This window comes from Phyllobates terribilis, unplaced genomic scaffold (genome assembly GCF_046119375.1).
Source record: "Phyllobates terribilis strain yellow unplaced genomic scaffold, ASM4611937v1 Scaffold_5__5_contigs__length_657084704, whole genome shotgun sequence".
Lineage (NCBI taxonomy): Eukaryota > Metazoa > Chordata > Amphibia > Anura > Dendrobatidae > Phyllobates > Phyllobates terribilis.
This window is the reverse complement of record NW_027362765.1, coordinates 543,996,947-544,019,027: the sequence shown is the minus strand read 5'-3', so window position 1 is coordinate 544,019,027 and position 22,081 is coordinate 543,996,947.

Genomic DNA, 22,081 nt, shown 5'->3' with positions numbered 1-22,081 from the left:
AAATACATTTTACCACTATCATGAAGTACGATATGTCACAAAAAAATTCTCACCATCTGTGGGATCCGTTGAAGCACTAAAGAGTTATTACCTCATAAAGTGACAGTGGTCAAAATTGTAAAAATTGGCCCGGTCATTAATGTGCAAACCACCTTCGGAGTCAAAGGGGTTAAACCAGTTACAGAAAGAAGCAAAGCACAGTGGTGAAAAAAGTAATTTTGATGTTGTAGCTGGAGGACGTAGATAAAGCTTACTTACATAGCAACTACTGAAATTTTTTAATTCTAAGCAAGCACTATTGTACTTGTAAACTTTTTGGACTGAACAGTAATTCGAACTTGCTTGCTTTTTTTAATTTTTAATAGAAAGCAAAAAATTGACTACGTCGATAAAAAAAATCCAAATCTGAATAAACTCAAGCTAAAAAAAAAATGAAAGTTATTTTTTATATTGTCCTTTCGCCCCTAAATACTGCTTTCACTAAGCTTGGGGTAAAGGTCACCCTAAACAAATCCATCACTGTCATTCTATTGACCTTTCCTTGTTGAAGTTGATGTACTGAATCAACAGTTGTCACACAGTAGCCTATAACAATTTTAGCCACATTTTTACAATGACCAAAATATAGCCAAAGGAGAATCCATTGGGAACCATCAAACTCTTTCTTCCATGGCCAGTGACTGGTTTATCTACTTAGACAGCTATAAGTAGGATAATTGCCTTTCGTAGTCTATAGTAAATAAATTCAGATTTCAACACTTTGTAAAGTAGGACCAAACCTATGGAAAATGTTTCAACTTCTTGTGACCTTTTGTAAAAATCCTGATGAGTATTGTTGCAGTGACCTTTGACCTGATGTCTTTCGTAATGCTTTTACATGTCACTCACAATATACTCTCTGAGGAAGCAGAATCCATAAAGGTGCATCCTGCTGGGCAGTTCCATAGAAATGGCGATGGTCATTATTTCAGCAGCTTGAAGAACCTGCATGATCAGGTTTCTTTTCTGAGTACATTGGTGCTTCAAGAGAACAAATTGAACATAAACAATTGTGACACAACATTGCTTCTATTTCTCTATGAACCTTGTAAGAAAACATTATTCTAGACAGGGTAATAAGTTGCATGAAAGAGTAGAACTTTTATCCACTGCTTATACTCTGTATTGCAGCTCAACGTTATTGTCATTAAAGAGGCATAGCTGCAATACAAGACATCAATGACAGTCTATCTGGAAACAAAGAAAGAACAAAAAAAACATTACTTTTCCTAATTCTGTTCTTTACCCAAGAGAAATCATTTCGGCCTCAAAAGTGAGTGAATAATTGGACTAAATCAATATATCAGAACTGCCTATGTAATAAAATGCACATATTATGCATTTTTCACCATTCTGTATTGCAGAATTATAATGATGCACGTCTATCTTTGTTTGTGAATAAGACTATAAAAATCAAAATTTCCTGATCAACAATAAAAATCAATGTCAAACAAAATAAAATTTTCCACCTGAAGTAAAGTTCTCTGACAGCATATGGAATGAGTTTAACACACAGGATATTTTTATGCACAATAAACTGTTCCCATCACTACATTTCTTTTCCAGTCCTAATACAATCTACCAGTTTCCATAATGATGTAAAATAGCAGTACATCTTCATTGTGATCCTGAGGCTCCATCTCTCTGATCTTACTTACTCCACACACCTAGCACAGACACCCTTCAAATATGAGAGACCTGGAGAAGTTTCCAAAAGAAGAGTGGTCCAAAATTCCAGTTGAGATGTGTAAGAAGCTTGTTAATGGTTATAGGAAGTAATTAATTGCAGTTATTTAGTTCAAAGGGTTTGCAACCAAATATTAAGTAGAGGGTGCCAACAATCTTATTCGGCCATTTTTGTGATTTTGTATGAAATTACAGTTGACACCAGAAGTTTAAATACACTATATAAAGACACATATGCATGTTTTTCTCAATATCTGATATGAAATTGGAATAAACCTTCCCCTCTTTAGGTCAATTAGGATTACCATAATTTTTAATATTTGAGAAATGCCAGAATAATGAGAGAGAGAGAATGTTTTAAGGTATTTTTATTACTTATTGCAAAGTCAAAAGTTTAAATACCTTTCATTAGTATTTGGTATTATTGCCCTTAAACTGAATAACTCGGGTCAAACGTTTGGTATATCCTTCCACAAGGTTCTCACAATAGTTGGTCGGACTTTGGGCCATTCCACCTTTATATTGTTATTTTATGTTTTGGCGCTTTTACATAATAAAAACTATTTTATAGAAAAAATAAAAAATTTTGCATCGCTTTATACTGAGAGCTATAACTTTTTTTTCGGCTGGCTGATGAAGCTGTATGACAGCTTGTTTTTTTGCAGAACAAGATGATATTTTCAGCTGTATCATTTTTATATACATTTGTCTTTTTGATCGCATTTTATTTTACTTTTTGTTTGGCGGTATGATGATAAGGCAATGTTTTTTTCTTTGTTTTTTTTTTTTTACGGTGTTCACTAAAGGGGTTAACTAGTGGGACAGTTTTATAGGTCAGGTTGTTCCAGACATGGCAATACCAAATATGTGCACTTTTATTGTTTTTTTTCAAAATAATATTTATTTATGAGTACTATATACAGTACAGACCAAAAGTTTGGACACACCTTCTCATTAAAAGATTTTCCTGTATTTTCATGACTTTGAAAATTGTACATTCACACTGAAGGCATCAAAACTATGAATTAACACATGTGGAATTATATACTTAACAAAAAAGTGTGAAACAACTGAAAATATGTCTTATATTCTAGGTTCTTCAAAGTAGCCACCTTTTGCTTTGATGACTGCTTTGCACACTCTTGGCATTCTCTTGATGAGCTTCAAGAGGTAGTCACCGGAAATGGTCTTCCAACAATCTTGAAGGAGTTCCCAGAGATGCTTAGCACTTGTTGGCCCAAACCATGATGCTGCCACCACCATGTTTGAGAGTGGGGATGGTGTTTTGAGGGTGATGAGCTGTGTTGCTTTTACGCCAAACATATCGTTTTGCATTGTGGCCAAAAATTCGATTTTGGTTTCATCTAACCAGAGTACCTTATTCCACATGTTTGGTGTGTCTCCCAGGTGGCTTGTAGCAAACTTCAAACAATACTTTTTATGGATATATTTTTAATACCGGGCACCGCCATCTTGGACACTGTCGCTCCGAATCAGACAGTGTAGGGTCAGTGCTGCAGAGCTATTGAGAGATTTGTACTGCGAAATAGTTAGTGTAGGGTCTCTAAAGCCTGCCAAATGAAACAAATAGTCCTTCTCAGGACTAATATCCATCCCAGATATCAGGCAGGCAGGCAGGCTGTATGGGAGATGCAGTGGTTAAAAGAGCAAACGCTGCATTACAGTCCTGTGTGCTCCTGTTGGTCAAATTGCTAGACTTATACCCTGGTCTCAGGGGCCAGGAAAAATCCTATTTTTTTTTCATCTAAATCCTGTATTTTTTTTTTCCTCAGTCAGACAGTACAAATACGCGTCTTAATAACCTTTTGATATCCCCCCCCCCAACAAAAATTGAGTGTGTCTGTGACTGTTCAGACACCAATATATCTGTTTAAAAGAGTCTGATGTAGGCCAGATAACTAGAACTGTGGTTTTGCAGTTCCACGGTTCAAATCTCTGTATTGTCCTGCTTTTGGCATTTTTTCCGTAAAAAAAACAGTAATAGTGTCTCCCTGACTGTTCAGACACAAATATATCGGTTTAAAAGAGTCTGGTGTTGGCCAGATAACTAGAACTGTGGTTTTGCAGTTCCACGGTTCAAATTTCTGTATTATCCTGCTTTTGGCATATTTTCCGTAAAAAAAACCTGTAATAGTGACTCCCTGACTGTTCAGACACAAATATATCTGTTTAAAAGAGTCTGGTGTAGGCCAGATAACTAGAACTGTGGTTTTGCAGTTCCACGGGTCAAATCTCTGTATTATCCTGCTTTTGGCATTTTTTCCGTAAAAAAAACAGTAATAGTGTCTCCCTGACTGTTCAGACACAAATATATCTGTTAAAAGAGTCTGGTGTAGGCCAGATAACTACAACTGTGGTTTTGCAGCTCCACAGCTCAAATCTCTGTATTATCCTGCTTTTGGCATTTTTTCCATAAAAAAAACTGTAATAGTGTCTCCCTGACTGTTCAGACACAAATATGTCTGTTTAAAAGAGTCTGCTGTAGGCCAGATAACTATAACTGTGGTTTTGCAGTTCCAAGGGTCAAATCTCTGTATTATCCTGCTTTTGGCATTTTTTCCGAAAAAAAAAACTCTAATAGTGTCTCCCTGACTGATCAGACACAAATATATCTGTTTAAAAGAGTCTGGTGTAGGCCAGATAACTAGAACTGTGGTTTTGCAGTTCCACGGTTCAAATCTCTGTATTATCCTGCTTTTGGCATTTTTTCCATAAAAATAACAATAAAAGTGTCTCCCTAACTGTTCAGACACAAATATATCTGTTTAAAAGAGTCTGGTGTAGGCCAGATAACAAGAACTGTGGTTTTACAGTTCCACGGTTCAAATCTCTGTTATCTTGCTTTTGGCATTTTTTCCTTAATAAAAAAAAAGTAATAGTGTCTCCCTGACTGTTCAGACACAAATATATCTGTTTAAAAGAGTCTGGTGTAGGCCAGATAACTAGAACTGTGGTTTTGCAGTTCCACGGTTCAAATCTCTGTATTATCCACCTTTTTGCCTTTTTTACATAAAAAATAAGAAAATTGAGTGTCTCGCTCAGTGTTCAGACACAAATATATCTGTTTAAAAGATTCTGGTGTAGGCCAGAGAAATAGAACTGTTGTTTTCCTCTTCCACGGTTCTAATCTCCATTTTATTACCCTTTTTCCATTGATAGTGCGAGTGTAAGCTATTTTACTTCATTTACAATGGGCAAGGCACGTGGCAAGGGACGTGGAACTGGACGCTCTGGTGATGGTGCGTGTAGAGGACGGGGCCGTGGCCAAGGTGAAAATGTGCCAAAACCAACAGCCACATTTTCTTGCTCCCACTTCTTGACCGAATTACTAGGGAAGCACACTACAACACCAGTATTGCGAACTGATCAGTGTGAACAGGTTATTAATTGAATAGCAGATAATACTTCCAGTTATCTGGGCACCGCCTCCTCCGGTCTGTCTTCCACACGGTAAAGTTTTAGTAGCCCTGAGTCTCGACCGCATACTCCTCCTCACCCTGATGCTCCTTCCTCCCACCATGCCGAGTGTCGTCAGACAGCAACTGATCCCACACTTGGACACTCTGAAGAACTGTTCACTGGTCCATTTCCATACTTGTGCCTCTCGTCTGCTCTACTTGAAGTGGTGGAAGAGGAGATTCCATGTAGTGATGGCCAAATATTTGAACAGCCACGGCCAGAGGAAGATGACGCAGGCAATTTGTCACAAGAGGTGGACGATGACGAGACACAATTGCCACGAAGTGAGGAGGAGGATCGTGGTGCGCAAGTTGAAGAGGAGGAGGTGGTGGATGATCTAGTAACTGACCCAAAGTGGCAAGAGGACACGCAGAGCGAGGCCAGCAGCACACAGGGGGAGGGAGGCAGAGTACCCCAACAGGCAGGAAGAAGCAGTGTGGTGGCCGCACACAGAAGGCGGGCAACAGTTCCCCGTAACACCAACACGAGGGACGTTGCCAGTACAACCGGTAGGCCTTCCAGAGTCTGGAATTTTTTTAAAGACTCTGCTGATAACCGCAAAAAGGCCATTTGTACCACCTGCCATGCCAACATCAGCAGGGGTGACAAAACTACCAGCCTGACCACCACCAGCATGATCAGGCATATGTCAGCAAAGCACCCGACTTTGTGGGGCGAACCCCAGGGTCCACGACCAGTGTCAGCGGGTGTCACCACTGCTTCTTCCGCTGTTGTGCGTGTAAGAGAACCCCCTGTTGTGCGTGCAAGGCAATCCCCTGTCCATACTGCATGCAAAGATGCCCCCTCCTCTCAGTCTTCACTTGTTATGGCAGTTTCTCAAGAAACAGCATCAATGTCCACGTCCACGTCCCACTGCAGCGTTCAATTGTCCATATCCCAGAGCTTTGACCGAAAGCGCAAATTCGCAGCCAACGCCCCACAGGCCACAGTCCTAAATTCGCACATTTCACGACTGCTTGTGTTGGAAATGCTGCCTTTTAGGCTAGTGGAAAAGGAATCCTTCCGCAACCTTATGGCGGTGGCCGTCCCTAAGTACTCGGTCCCAAGCCGACACTATTTTTCCCTGTGTGCCATCCTCGCACTACACAAGCACGTGTCCCAAAACATCTGCCGTGCCCTCAACAATGCATTTACTGCGAGAGTCCAACTGACAACGGACATGTGGACAAGTGCTTGTGGCCTGGGACGGTACATCTCCCTGACGGCACACTGGGTAAACATAGTGGAAGCCGGGACCCAGTTGGACCTTGCGACGGAACACATCCTCCCCACACCGAGAATTGCGGGCCCTATGTCAGTCAGATTTGCCCCCACAGCTCCTGTGCATCATCCTCCTCCTCCTCATGTTCAGCCTCCATCTCAGATATCACCACATCAGTTACAAGCTGGAAGCACTGCAGTACTGCCCCAGCCAAGCGGCAACAGGCTGTGCTGAAAATCATGGAATGACCTCGCTCTGTACGCCTTGGAGGTCCTGGCCTGCCCTGCCGCTAGCGTGTTATCAGAGCGTGTTTTTAGTGCCGCTGGGGGAATTATAACTGATAAGGGCAATCGCCTGTCAACTGACAATGCTGACAAGCTGACCCTTATCAAAATGAACAAGGGCTGGATTGGGCCAGACTTCTCATCACCACCAAATGACAGCAGAGTAACATAAAGTCAAATCCACTGTGTTATTTCGGGAGGTGTATTCACATGCACCGCTTCACACCCACACATGGGTATACGCTTCCTCATTTCGGCTGTTTTTTGCTCTTCTCCTTATCCTCAGTCGCCACCACCACTATACCACTAGGGTGACCGTGGTCCGTGTTGCCAGCATTGCAAGTTTCTCCGTCCTAATTTTTGGCAGCTTTTGCTTGGAAGGCATAGGAAAAGACTATGGGAGACCGACTCCCCAATAATGGGAATATTTTTAATATGCTGTACTGCATGGCTCTTGTGAGGGGCATTACAACCATCTTGTTAAGCTACAGTGACCTCCACATCTCTTCCAAGGGGCATTCAAACTGTCTTGTTAAACAACTCTGACCTCCAGGTCTCTTCCAAGGGGCATTAAAACTGTGTTGTTAAGCTTTTTTGACCTCCACCACTCTTCCAAGGGGCATTAAAACCATCTTGTTAAGCTACTCTGACCTCCACGTCTCTTCCAAGGGGCATTAAAACCGTCTTGTTAAACCACTCTGACCTCCAGGTCTCTTCCAAGGGGCATTAAAACTGTGTTGTTAATCTTTTGTGACCTCCACCACTCTTCCAAGGTGCATTAAAACCGTCTTGTTAAGCTGCTTTGACCTCCACGTCTCTTCCAAGGGGCATTAAAACCAACTTGTTAAGCTACTCTGACCTCCACGTCTCTTCCCAGGGGCATTAAAACCATCTTGTTAAGCTAATCTGACCTCCACGTCTCTTCCAAGGGGCATTAAAACCATCTTGTTAAGCTACTCTGACCTCCACGTCTCTTCCAAGGGGCATTAAAAACGTATTGTTAAGCTACTCTGACCTCCACGTCTCTTTCAAGGGACATTAAAACAGTCTTGTTAAACCACTTTGACCTCCACGTCTTTTCCAAGGGGCATAAATCTGTCTTGTTAAGCTACTGTGACCTCCACATCTCTTCCAAGGGGCATTAAAACTGTCTTGTTAAGCTACTGTGACCTCCACGACTCTTCCAAGGAGCATTAAAACCATCTTGTTAAGCTACTCTGACTTCCACGTCTCTTCCAAGGGGCATTAAAACCGTCTTGTTAAACAACTCTGACCTCCAGGTCTCTTCCAAGGGGCATTAAAACTGTGTTGTTAAGCTTTTTTGACCTCCACCACTCTTCCAAGGGGCATTAAAACCATCTTGTTAAGCTACTCTGACCTCCACGTCTCTTCCAAGGGGCATTAAAACCGTCTTGTTAAACCACTCTGACCTCCAGGTCTCTTCCAAGGGGCATTAAAACTGTGTTGTTAATCTTTTGTGACCTCCACCACTCTTCCAAGGGGCATTAAAACCATCTTGTTAAGCTGCTTTGACCTCCACGTCTCTTCCAAGGGGCATTAAAACCATCTTGTTAAGCTACTCTGACCTCCATGTCTTTTCCAAGGGGCATTAAAACCGTCTTGTTAAGCTACTCTGACCTCCACGTCTCTTCCCAGGGGCATTAAAACCATCTTGTTAAGCTAATCTGACCTCCACGTCTCTTCCAAGGGGCATTAAAACCATCTTGTTAAGCTACTCTGACCTCCACGTCTCTTCCAAGGGGCATTAAAAACGTATTGTTAAGCTACTCTGACCTCCACGTCTCTTTCAAGGGACATTAAAACAGTCTTGTTAAACCACTTTGACCTCCACGTCATTTCCAAGGGGCATAAATCTGTCTTGTTAAGCTCCTGTGACCTCCACCACTCTTCCGAGGGGCATTAAAACCGTCTTGTTAAGCTACTCTGGCCTCCACTTCTCTTCCAAAGGGCATTAAAACCGTCTTGTTAAGCTACTGTGACCTCCACGTCTTTTCCACGGGGCATTAAAACCGTCTTGTTAAGCTACTCTGACCTCCACGTCGCTTTCAAGGGGCAGTAAAACCGTCTTGTTCAACCACTTTGACCTCCATGTCCCTTCCATGGGGCATTAAACTGTCTTGTTAAGCTACTGTGACCTCCACCACTCTTCCAATGGGAATTAAAACCGACTTTTTAAGCTACTCTGACTTCCACGTCTCTTCCAAGGGGCATTAAAACCGTCTTGTTAAGCTACTCTGACCTCCACGTCTCTTCCAAGGGGCATTAAAACCGTCTTGTTAAGCTATTCTGACCTCCACGTCTCTTCCAAGGTGCATTAAAACCGACTTGTTAACCTACTCTGACCTCCACGTCTCTTCCAAGGGGCATTAAAACTGTCTTGTTAAGCTACTGTGACCTCCACCACTCTTCCAAGGGGCAATAAAACCGCCTTTTTAAGCTACTCTGTACTCCACGTCTCTTCCAATGGTCATTAAAACTGTCTTGTTAAGCTACTGTGACCTCCACCACCATTCCAAGGGGCATTAAAACAGTCTTGTTAAGTTACTCTGACCTCCACATCTCTTCCAAGGGGCAATAAAACTGTCTTGTTAAGCTACTGTGACCTCCACCACTCTTCCAAGGGGCATTAGAACCGTCTTGTTAAGCTACTGTGAACTCCACGTCTCTTCAAAGGGGCATTAAAACCGTCTTGTTAAGCTACTGTGACCTCCACCACTCTTCCAAGTGGAATTAAAATCGTCTTGTTAAGCTACTCTGACCTCCACGTCTCTACCAAGGATGAATAAAACTGTCTTGTTAAGCTACTGTGACCTCCACCACTCTTCCAAGGGGCATTAACACCGTGTTGTTAAGCTTCTGTGACCTCCACGTCTCTTCCAAGGGGCATTAATACCGTCTTGTTAAGCTACTCTGAACTCCACATCTCTTCCAAGGGGCATTAAACCTGTCTTGTTAAGCTTCTGTGACCTCCACCACTTTTCCAATGTGCATTAAAACCGTCTTGTTAAGCTACTCTGACCTCCACGTTTCTTCCAAGGGGCATTAAAACTGTCTTGATAAGCTACTCTGACCTCCACGTCTCTTCCAAGGGGCATTAAAACCGATTTGTTAAACCACTCTGACCTCCACCTCTCTTCCAAGGGGCAAAAAAAACATCTTGTTAAGCTACTCTGACCTCCACGTCTCTTCCAAGGGGCATTAAAACCATCGTGTTAAACCACTCTGACCTCCACGTCTCTTCCAAGGGGCATAAAAACTGTCTTGTTAAGCTACTGTGATCTCCACCACTCTTCCAAGGGGCATTAAAACAGTCTTGTTAAGCTACTCTGTACTCCACGTCTCTTAGAATGGTCATTAAAACTGTCTTGTTAAGCTACTGTGATCTCCACCACTCTCCCAAGGGGCATTAAAACCGTCTTGTTAAGTTACTCTGACCTCCACCACTCATCCATGGGGCATTAAAACCATCTTGTTAAGCTACTGTGACCTCCACGTCTCTTCCAAGGGACATTAAAACTGTCTTGTTAAGCTACTGTGACCTCCACCACTCTACCAAGGGGAATTAAAACCGTCTTGTTAAGCTACTCTGACCTCCTAGTCTCTTCCAAGGGGCATTAAAACCGTCTTGTTAAGCTACTCTGACCTCCACTTCTCTTCAAAGGGGCAATAAAACCGTCTTGTTTAGTTACTCTGTCCTTCATGTCTCTTCCAAGGGGCATTAAAACCGTCATGTTAAACCACTCTGACCTCCACGTCTCTTCCAAGGGGAATTAAAACTGTCTTGTTAAGCTACCGTGACCTCCACCACTCTTCCAAGGGGCATTAAAACAGTATTTTTAAGCTACTCTGTACTCCACGTCTCTTCGAATGGTCATTAAAACTGTCTTGTTAAGCTACTGTGACCTCCACCACTCTCCCATGGGGCATTAAAACCATCTTGTTAAGCTACTGTGACCTCCACGTCTCTTCCAAAGGACCTTAAACTGTCTTGTTAAGCTACTGTGACCTCCACCACTCTTCCAAGGGGATTTAAAACCATCTTGTTAAGCTACTCTGACCTCCTAGTCTCTTCCAAGGGGCATTAAAACCATCTTGTTAAGCTACTCTGACCTCCACTTCTCTTCAAAGGGGCATTAAAACCGTCTTGTTTAGTTACTCTGTCCTTCATGTCTCTTCCAAGGGGCATTAAAACCGTCTTGTTAAACCACTCTGACCTCCACGTCTCTTCCAAGGGGCATTAAAACTGTCTTGTTAAGCTACCGTGACCTCCACCACACTTCCAAGGGGCATTAAAACCGTATTGTTAAGCTACACTGTACTCCACGTCTCTTTGAATGGTCATTAAAACTGTCTTGTTAAGCTACTGTGACCTCCACCACTCTTCCAAGGGGCATTGAAACCATTTTGTTAAGTTACTCTGAAATCCACCACTCTTCCATGGGGCATTAAAACCGTCTTGTTAAGGTACTGTGACCTCCACGTCTCTCCCAATGGGCATTAAAACTGTCTTGTTAAGCTACTGTGACCTCCACCGCTCTTCCAAGGGGAATTAAAACCGTCTTGTTAAGCTACTCTGACCTCCTAGTCTCTTCCAAGGGGCATTAAAACCGTCTTGTTAAGCTACTCTGACCTCCACGTCTCTAATAAGGGGCATTAAAACTGTCTTCTTAAACCACTCTGACCTCCACGTCTCTTCCAAGGGGCATTAAAACCGTCTTGTTAAGCTACTGTGACCTCTACGTCTCTTCCAAAGGGCATTAAAACCGTCTTGTTAAGATACTCTGAACTCCTCGTCTTTTCCAAGGGGCATTAAAACTGTCTATTTAATCTACTGTGACCTCCACCACTCTTCAAAGCGGCATTAAAACCATCTTGTTAAGCTTCTGTGACCTCCACGTCTCTACCAAGGGGCATTAAAACCATCTTGTTAAACCACTCTGACCTCCACGTCTCTTCCAAAGGGCATTAAAACTGTATTGTTAAGCTACTGCGACCTCCAACACTCTTCCAAGGGGCAATAAAAACTGTCTTGTTAAGCTACTGTGACCTCCACCACTCTTCCAAAGGGCATTAAAACCGTCTTGTTAACCTACTCTGACCTCCACGTCTTTTCCAAGGGGCATTAAAACCATCTTGTTAAACCACTCTGAATTCCACGTCTCTTCCAAGGAGCATTAAAACTGTCTTGTTAAGCTCCTGTGACCTCCACCACTCTTCCAAGGGGCATTAAAACCGTCATGTTAAGCCACTCTGACCTCCACATCTCTTCCAAGGGGCATTGAAATGTTGTTTTTAATTAACTCTAACCTCCACGACTCTTCCAACGGGCATTGCTTTTCCTCCTTATTTTAGTCAGCTTTTGCTTTTCAATGCATAGGCGAAAACTAAGGGAGACCCACTCCTCAATAATGGGTAGAAGATTTTTAGTACGCTGTAATCCACGTCTGTTTCAAGGGGCATTGCAGTTCCTCATAATTTTTGGAAAGCCTTCCATGCACTGCTTAGGCCAACAGTGTACAGGAGACCAAGTTGCTATAAATGGAAAAAATGGTTTAGTTAAGGCCCTCTGACCTCCATGTCACTTCCAAGTGGCATTGGAGTGCCTCAAAATTTTTGGTAGGCATTTCACTCACTGTATGCCCTATAACTGTGTAGCCAACTCGCTCCTTTTGGTACAGAAACATATCCTACAAGACATGTGTGGTTGACTGGCCTGATATTGATGTGAATGGTCTCTGTTCCTCCTGCTCTTTCTCCTTTGCCACCACCTCATCCATCATTCATCACCTGAAGCTTTGTTATAACAGGAGTCATAGAACTGGGATAGTAGCAGGAAAACATCCAGCAATCCTCGGAGGAGGTAGGATATGCGCCAAAACGCTGACCACCTCAGGCCTAGACGCTAGTACATAAATGCGCTTGCATTCCAAGGAACAGAAAGCTAAGGAGATGGATGGCCTCATGATCATGAATAATTTACTTAGGAGGCTGACCACTGCTGCTGTCTACCTTCTGGACTTTGTGCTGAAGCCTGATTGACCCAGGACCCGCAATCCTCTATGTCTGGAGGACGTGTTGCATCCCAGTGTCCAACTGTGTCCCGGTTTCCACAATATTAACCCAGTGAAGGCGTCAGTGAGATGGACCATCCCTAACCACATTCACTTGTCCACATGTTTGTGGTTAGGCTGTCCTTCCCACTAAATTCACTGGGGAGGGCACAGGTAGTGTTTTGGTATGCGCGCTTGTGTATAAGGCGCACCAGGACAAACAGGGGCAGCTGGGGACCATTTATGGACACCCGGCCGCCCACAGGTGGCTGGGGACCAAGCTTGGACACCCGGCCGCCGGGCAGCTGGGGACTGAGTATGGATACCAGGCCGCCAATGCAGCCATGACGTGGTGGCCAGATTCCGCTTCCACATGCCTTAAAGGCCCAATTTCAAGTGCAAGCAAGCAGTATGGTATTTCAGCCTGGGGGTGGGTGGGTGGCAGGCTGCATACTTGCACTTGCATTGCAAGGAATGGGGGAGGTACAATTGAACACTGCCCTGGGACAAGGACTTGCATGGGGATAGTTGCAAGTCTGCATCTTCTGATGCGGAAAGGATCACTTCTGATGGGCAAACTTTTAGGCAGTGACCTGGGTGTCAGAGATACTTCCAGGGGTCTTCCCCATGCTGTTCCCATGTCTTTTCAGCACTGTATGCATGTGTCACACAGCACATGGTCAGATAAGGTTGTAAAATGTTAAAATTACATTTCCCGGTGAATGCATTTGTCACGGTTGAAAGCAATACAAAAGTGCAAAAACACATAAAAAATGCTACTTGTGAACATAGCCCAAGGTGTGGAGGAGTATTTTTGTTTTTGGTTATTTATTTTACCTTATACACAAGTCTTTACCCTGGAAAGGATGTTCCTTAACATATTTCACAGGAAAACCGTTTCAGTTTAGTTTTTGAATGTTTGATTGTGAGCCCGTAAAAGTGGCTTAATACCTCTGACCACGTTGTTGACAGCAGTGACCTGGGGGTCAGAAATGCTTCCTGGGGCGATCACCATGCTGTCCCCATGTCATTTGAGCACTGTCACTATCGTTTTGGGCACTTTTTAGGCTTTCTACAGACTGCCGGGGGTGCTGCCGCAAAAATGCTCGGGTCTCCCATAGACTAACATTGGGCTCGTTGCTCGGGTCGAGCACCCGAGTATCACGGTGTGCTCGGCCCAAGATTCGAGCACCCGAGCATTTTAGTGCTCACTCAACACTTATCATTACCAGTCATTTAGGTCAACATTGGATCATTCAGAGATCCTCACTGAACTTCTGGAGTGAGTTTGCTGCACTGAAATTAAAGGGGCCGAATAATATTGCACACCCCACTTTTCAGTTTTTAATTTGTTAAAAAAGTTTAAAATATGCAATAAATTTCGTTCCACTTCACTATTGTGTCTCACTTGTTGTTGATTCTTCCCCCAAAAAATTTAATTTTATATCTTTATGTTTGAAGCTAGAAATGTGGCCAAAGGTAGAAAAGTTCAAGGGGGCCAAATACTTTCACAATGCACTGTATATATATATATACACACTGCTCAAAAAATAAAGGGAACACTTAAACAACAGAATATAACTCCAAGTAAATCAAACTTCTGTGAAATCAAACTGTCCACTTAGAAAGCAACACTGATTGACAATCAATTTCACATGCTGTTGTGCAAATGGAATAGACAATAGATGGAAATTATTGGCAATTATCGAGACACACTCAATAAAGGAGTGGTTCTGCAGGTGGGGACCACAGACCACATCTCAGTACCAATGCTTACTGGCTGATGTTTTGGTCACTTCTGAATGTTGGTTGTGCTTTCACACTCATGGTAGCATGAGATGGACTCTACAACCCATAGAAGTTTCTCAGGTAGTGCAGCTCATACAGGATGGCACATCAATGCAAGCTGTGGCAAGAAGGTTTGCTGTGTCTGTCAGCGTAGAGTCCAGAGGCTGGAGGCGCTACCAGGAGACAGGCCAGTACACCAGGAGACGTGGAGGGGGCCGTAGGAGGGCTACAACCCAGCAGCAGGACTGCTACCTCCGCCTTTGTGCAAGGAGGAACAGGAGGAGCACTGCCGGAGCCCTGCAAAACGACCTCCATCAGGCCACAAATGTGCATGTGTCTGCACAAACAGTTAGAAACCAACTCCATGAGGGTGGTATGAGGGCCCGATGGGGGTTGTGCTCACAGCCCAACACTGTGCAGGACGTTTGGCATTTGAAACAGAACACCAGGATTGGAAAAGTCGCCACTGGCACCTTGTGCTCTTCACAGATGAAAGCAGGTTCACACTGAGCACATGTGACAGACGTGACAGAGTCAGGAGACGCCGTGGAGAACGATCTGCTGCCTGCAACATCAGCATGATCGGCTTGGCAGTGGGTCAATAATGATTTGGGGTGGCATTTCTTTGGAGGGCTGCACAGCCCTCCATGTGCTCGCCAGATATGGCAGCTGTGCAGGTACCGAGATCCTCAGACCCCTTGTGAGACCATATGTTGGTGCAGTTGGCCCTGGGTTCCTCCTAATGCAGGACAATGCCAGACCTCATGTGGCTGGAGTGTTTCAGCAGTTCCTGAAAAATTAAGGCATTGAAGCTATGGACTGGCCCGCCCGTTCCCCAGACCTGAATCCGATTGAGCTCATCTGGGACACCATGTCTCACTCCATCCACCAACGTCCATTGCACCACACACGGTCCAGGAGTTGGTGGATGCTTTAGTCCAGGTCTGGGAGGAGATCCCACAGGAGACCATCCGCAACCTCATCAGGGGCATGCCCAGGCATTGTAAGGAGGTCATACAGGCACATGAAGGCCACACACAATACTGAGCCTCATTTTGACTTGTTTTAAGGACATTACTTCAAAGTTGGATCAGCCCGTAGTGTGTTTTTCCACCTAATTTTGGGGATAACTCCAAATCCAAGCCTCCATTGGTTAATAAATTTGATTTCCATTGATGATTTTTGTGTGATTTTGTTGTCAGCACATTCAACTTTGTACAGAACAAAGTATTCAATGAGAATATTTCATTCATTCAGATCTAGGATTTGTTATTTGAGTGTTCCCTTTATTTTTTTGAGCAGTGTATATATTTATTTATTTTAGCATATATTTTTACAACTTTTTTTAACTTTTTTTTCCACTTTTTTACTTAGTCCCACAACGGACTGTCAGTGCTGCAGACACAAGTTACTTTGATCATGCACTGCGCATGATTAAAGTAACTTTCTGGTGTCTGGTGACCCGGATGTCATCATGATGACATCATGTCACCATGGCAACGATCGAGACCCCACGCTGACAGTGTATGGTCTGCAATCCAAGAGCAGAGGGGCTTTTGTCTCTCTGCTCGCTCTCTGAATGCTGCTATCGCACCGACAGCAGGATTAAGGGGGTTAAAGTCCCGGGAGCGATGTGGGCACCCAGTGGCAATCACGCTCGCACAGCCTGTCGTAATAGTACGTACCTGGTCCATAAGTACCAGGGCACAGGGATGTACTATTACTGACAATGTCAGAAATAGGTTAAGCAATGGGCTACACATTTTTATCTTTGTTTCACTTATTGGCTACTGTGTATTTCATCTAATTTTAACTCCTTAGTGACCAATAGACGTATTTTTACTGACCTGTGATATAAAATTTGGAGGAACTCCAATGCCCCTTGCAAGAGACATAGAGGTCAGAGAGCATCCTAAAAACAATGTTCCCATTATTAGGAAAAGGGTCTCCCATAGTGTTTGCAGTGAAGCAACGGCTGCCAAAAATTTGGAGGAACTCCAATGCCCCTTGCAAGAGACGTAGATATGTTGATATGGTACATATGGTGGTGATATGGTGGTGGAGAATGAGGATGCGGAGAAGGAGGAGGACAAGAGCAAATAGACACAATCAGGAAGCGTATACCCATGTCTGGGTGTGAAGAAAGAGGTGCATGGGAATAGAGTTAGACCTCCCCAAAAAAAGACACTGTATTTGAGTTTATGTTACGCTGCTATCATTCGTTGGTGTTGAGAAGTCTGGTCCAATCCAGCCCTTGTTCATTTTTATAAGAGTCAGCCTGTCAGCATTTTCAGTTGGCAGGCAAATGAGCCGTATCGCTTATAATTCCACCGGCGGCACTAAAAACCTGCTCTGACAAAACGCTAGCGGCAGGGCAGGCCAGGACCTCCAAGGCGTACAGAGCCAGTTCATGCCACGTCCCCAGCTTGGATACCCAATAATTATAAGGCACAGAGGAATCACAGAGGACGTTGGTACAGTTGGCAAGGTCACCATCTTCTGAAACTTTGCACTCCTTGTGAGAGTACCCCCCGCCTCAGGGCCTGTGCGATGGAAGGGTCTGAGAAAACTGTCACAGAAGTTTTACAGTGTTCCCCTGCCTCTGCTGGATTGCATTTGTGGCTCTCTCGCCTAGACTCCTTGGTTGTCCAACGAACTGTGACCTCTGTCGCTACCGTTTTCACATGGAATTTTTTTCACTAATTCCACAACAAGGGCCTTCTTGTACTGCCCCATTTTATTAGGCTTGTTCTGCAAAGGAATAAGAGACATAAAGTTCTCCCTGTAGTGTGGATCTAGAAGTGTCACCAACCAGTAATGACTGTCACCCAAAATTTGGACAGCGCGAGGGTCACGGGAAAGGCAGCGTGACATAAACTCAGCCATGTGTGCCAGACTGCAAAGAGACAAGACTTCGCCTGTACTCCTTGGTTGTCCAACGAAGTGTGCCTCTGCCGCCAGCATTTTCAGATGGGAATTTTTTTAATAGTTCCGCAACAAGGGCCGTCTGGTACTGCTCAATTTTTGTAGACCTCAGGAATAAGGTATATAAAGTTCTCCTTGTATTGTGGGTCTAGAAGAGTCACCAACCAGTAATGACTGTCACCCAAAATTTTGAGAACGCGAGGGTCATGGGAAAGTCAGCGTAACATAAGCTCAGCCATGCGTGCCAGACTACTAGCAAGTAAGACTTCCGTGTCCTCACCAAGAGGATGACTGACCATGCTCTCCTCCTCCTTCCTGTCCTCAGGCCATCCACGCTGAACAGACGATATGGCAGCTGTGCAGGTAGTACCATCTATAACGCAGGAAACTAGCTCCTGTTCTTCCTCCTTCTCCTCTTCCTCATTGTCACCCAATCCATGTTGGGATGAGATGAGGCTGGGCTGTGTGTCATCGCCCTGTATGGTTCCTTGCTCCATCTCTTTATACACCGCCTGCAATGCATCCTCTTTAATTGAGAGCAGAGAGCGTTTCAGAAGACAGAGAAGCGGGATGGTGACACTAATTATGGAATCATCACCGCTCACTATCTTGGTGGAGTCCTCAAAGTTTTGGAGGATGGTACAGATGTCTGACATCCACGTCCACTCCTGAGGTCTTATGTGTGGAGTCTGACCTGAATACTAACGGCCATGTTGATGCAGGTAGTCAACAACTGCCCTCTTCTGCTCACAAATCCTTCCCAACATCTGCAATGACAGAGTTCCAAAGCGTGGGGACAACACACACCAGTCGGTGAGCCGGAAGTTGCAAACGCTGCTGAAGCACGGCAAGAGCGTTGAAAGCTGTAGCTGACTTTCTAAAATGGGCACACAGGTGATGTACTTTGACAAGCTGATCCAACAGATCCAAGTAGGTTTTGAGAAACCACTGAACCACAAGGTTAAGCACATGGGCCAAGCATGGTACGTGTGTGAGCTCGCCTCAGAGCCATCACTAGGTTCCGGCTATTGTCAAACACACCCATACCTGGCTGTAGGTTCAGCGGGTCAGCCACAGATCTGCCTGCTCTTTCAGAGCTGTCCACAACTCTTCAGCATTGTGTGGTTTGTCACCTAAGCATAGCAGCTTCAGCATAGCCTGTTACCTCTTGGCCGTGGCAGTGCTGCAGTGCTTCCAGCTTGCGACTGATGTGGTCATTTCAGAGATGGATGCTGAAGAGGAGGAGGAGGTGCAGGAGCTGTAGAATGTGGGGGCAACTCTGATTGATCTGGTGCCCGCAATCCTAGGCTTTGGGAAGATGTGTTCCGTCTCAAGGTACGACTGGGTCCCGGCTTCCACTATGTTAACCCAGTGTGCCGTCAGCGAGATGTACAGTCCCTACCCACAAGCACATTTCCGTGGTTAGGTTGAATACAGTAACTGCATTGTTGAGAGCATGACTAATATTGTGGGACACGTGCTCGTGTAATGCGGGGACGGCACACCAAGAGAAATAGTGACGGCTGGGGACTGAGTACCAAGGGACGGCCGCCGCCATCAGGTTGCGGAAAGCTTCCATCTCCACGAGTCTAAAAGGCAACATTTCGAGGGCAAGCATTTGCGAAATGTGTGAATTTAGTAGTGTGGCCTGTGGGGCGTTAGCTGCGCATTTGCGCTTGCGTTCCAAGGACTGGGGTAGGGACAACTGAACACTGCGCTGGGACTAGGATGTGGATGTGTTAGCTGATGGTGCTAGTTGAGAGTGTGCAATGACGGGTGCAGGGCGGGAGGCACCTTTGCATGCGCCATGGACAGCTGTTTGGCGTGCACGCACAACATCAGAACAAGCTGTGGTGTCACCCACAGACACTGTTCCTGGACCCTGGGGATCGGTCAACTTAGTCGGGTTTTGCTGCCTGATCATGCTGGTGGTGGTCAGGCTTGTAGTTTTGCTACCCCTGCAGATGCTGGCCTGGCAGGTGGTGCAAACGGCCTTTTGGGGGTTATCGCCAAAGTCTTTAAAAAGCAACCAGACTCGGGAAGACCTAACAGTTGTACTGGCAGCATCCATTGAGTTTATGTTACAGGGTTTCCCACCTTCTGTCTGCGGCCACCACTCTGTTTGTTCTTGCCTGTTGTGGGGCTACATCTCCCTGTGCTTCTCTCCTTGCTCTGCATGTAATCCTGCCAGGTTGGGTCAGTTACTATATCATCCACCACCTCGTCTTCTACTTCTGCACCCTGGTCTTCCTCCTGACTTTCTGGCAATTGTGTCTCATCATCATCCACCTCTTGTGACAGTTTCCCACCATCGCCTTCGTGTGACCGTGGCTGCTCAAATATTTGGGCATCGCTACATGCGATCTCCTCTTGCCCCGCTTCAAGTGGACCAGGTGAGAGGCCCAAATCTATAAATGGAAAAGTGAACTGCTCTTCTGAGTGTCCAAGTGCGGGATCTGTTGTCTCCCGGCAGTCGGCATGGTGGGAGGAAGGAGGATCAGGGTGAGGAATATGCAGTCCAGACTCACGGCTACTGAGACTTGATCGTGTGGAAGACAGGGTGGTGGTGGTGGCGTCTAAGTGACTGGAAGCATTTTTTGCTATCCAACCAATAACCTTTTCACACTGCTCTGTGTTCAATAGTGGTGTTCTGTGGTCCCCTATTAATTGGGATAGGAAGGCCGCGCGAGAAGATGTGGGTGTTTGTTGTGGCACAATTTCAACTTGCCCACGGCCTCGGCCTCTTCCTCTGCATGCACCATCATCACCATCACGTCCACTTCCCCGTCGCTTGCCACACGCCTTGCCCATTTTAAATGGAGGACAATATTTTCAACGTTCACTACAAATGCCGGGATTTGAACCGCAGTGATATGTGATACGTGTGACAGAAAACCACAGTTTTAAATAGCTGGCCTGTAGGTTACTATTTTTCACAGCGACCTGGTGTCAATAACTTCACTAACACACCACAACAAAATTTACATGGAGGTCAGAAATGGCTGAATGTGGAGCGAACTTATATGTGATACGTGTGACGTAAAACCACAGTTTTAAATAGCTCCCTGTAGGTTACTATTTTTCACAGCGACCTGGTGTCAATAACTTCACTGACACACTGCAACAAAATTTAAATGGAGGCCAATATTTTCCACTTTCACTACAAATTTCTGGATTTTTATCGCTGTAATATGGAAAGAACCTGGCTGTACTTTGCTGTGGCAACATGCAAATGGAGCAGAAAAATGGTGTTCTCTGGGTTGCTTTTCAACCAAATAATCAGGATTAAGATAAAAAAAATAATTATCCCTGGCCCCTGATACCTGGTGCTATTTGTAGAAATATCTGTAACAGTAGCAGCAGACATAACTGGAATGGAGCCTCTTGTGCTGTATTATACACTGCGGTCTGCCACATACACTGCCTGCCTGCCTAGCTCTGATATATATATGTATATATATATATATATATATATATATATATATATAAAATATATATATATATATGTTGTGGAATACCTAGACTAACAGGATGTTCAATGGACCCTCTTGCTATATGCACTGCAGTCTGCCACATACACTGCGTGCCTGCCTAATTCCTGCTATCACCACTGATTACCTGCCTAATTCCTGCTATCACCACTGATTATATGCAGCTGGATTAGTCCTCTGGACTGTTAGTTCAGATGGATATTATAGATATATGTTGTGGAATACCTATACTAACTCTAAACAAGCAAATCTCTCCCTGACGCAGCAGCACCTCTCCCTACTCTGCCTATTTCCAGGGTAGACTGTGACTAGCATGGCGGTGCCCCATCTTATATACACCTAATGATGCTGTGCGGCCAGCCAATCACCGTAATGCCACAATCAACATGGCTATGACATTACAGTGTACACTCCCTGACAGAAGTTATGTCGCTTATCCATGTTATGTAGATAAAAGCTTATAACCTGACGTTAAATTCATCCATTGGTTTTATAAATTACTCTTTTGAAAGCTGAAACCCTCCCAAATTTGGTTTAGGCTAAGAAAATAAATTGGCATCAATGCTGAAATATTGATCATTTAATGAACACAGAATGGTCAGATTTTGGCAAGACAAAAGTTTTGTCGCCCACAGAAAGTAATGTGATATTCAAACAAATAATTATCTTAAAATACAAATATTTGTTGCATAACATTGGTGAATGAAGTTGTGATGCTATTAGAGTCATATTTAATATTTGGTGTGAGCTCCATGAGCTTGAAGGACTGCATCCATGCGGTTCAACAATGATTCATACAATTTATTAATGAAGTCAAAGAAACAATCAAAGAATGCAGTCTTACATGCCTCCCAGAGTTCATCTAGATTCTTTGGTTTTGTCTTCCAAGCTTCCTCTTTCATCCTACCCCAAACCTGCTCAATGATGTTCATGTCTGGTGACTGGGCTGGCCAGTCCTTGAGCACCTTGATCTTTTTTGCCTGGAGGAACTTTGTTGTAGAGATGGATGTATGAGATGGAGCACCATCCTGCTACAGAATTTGACCCCTTTTATGATTTGGAATGTAAGAGGTAGCTAATACTTCTTGATATTTT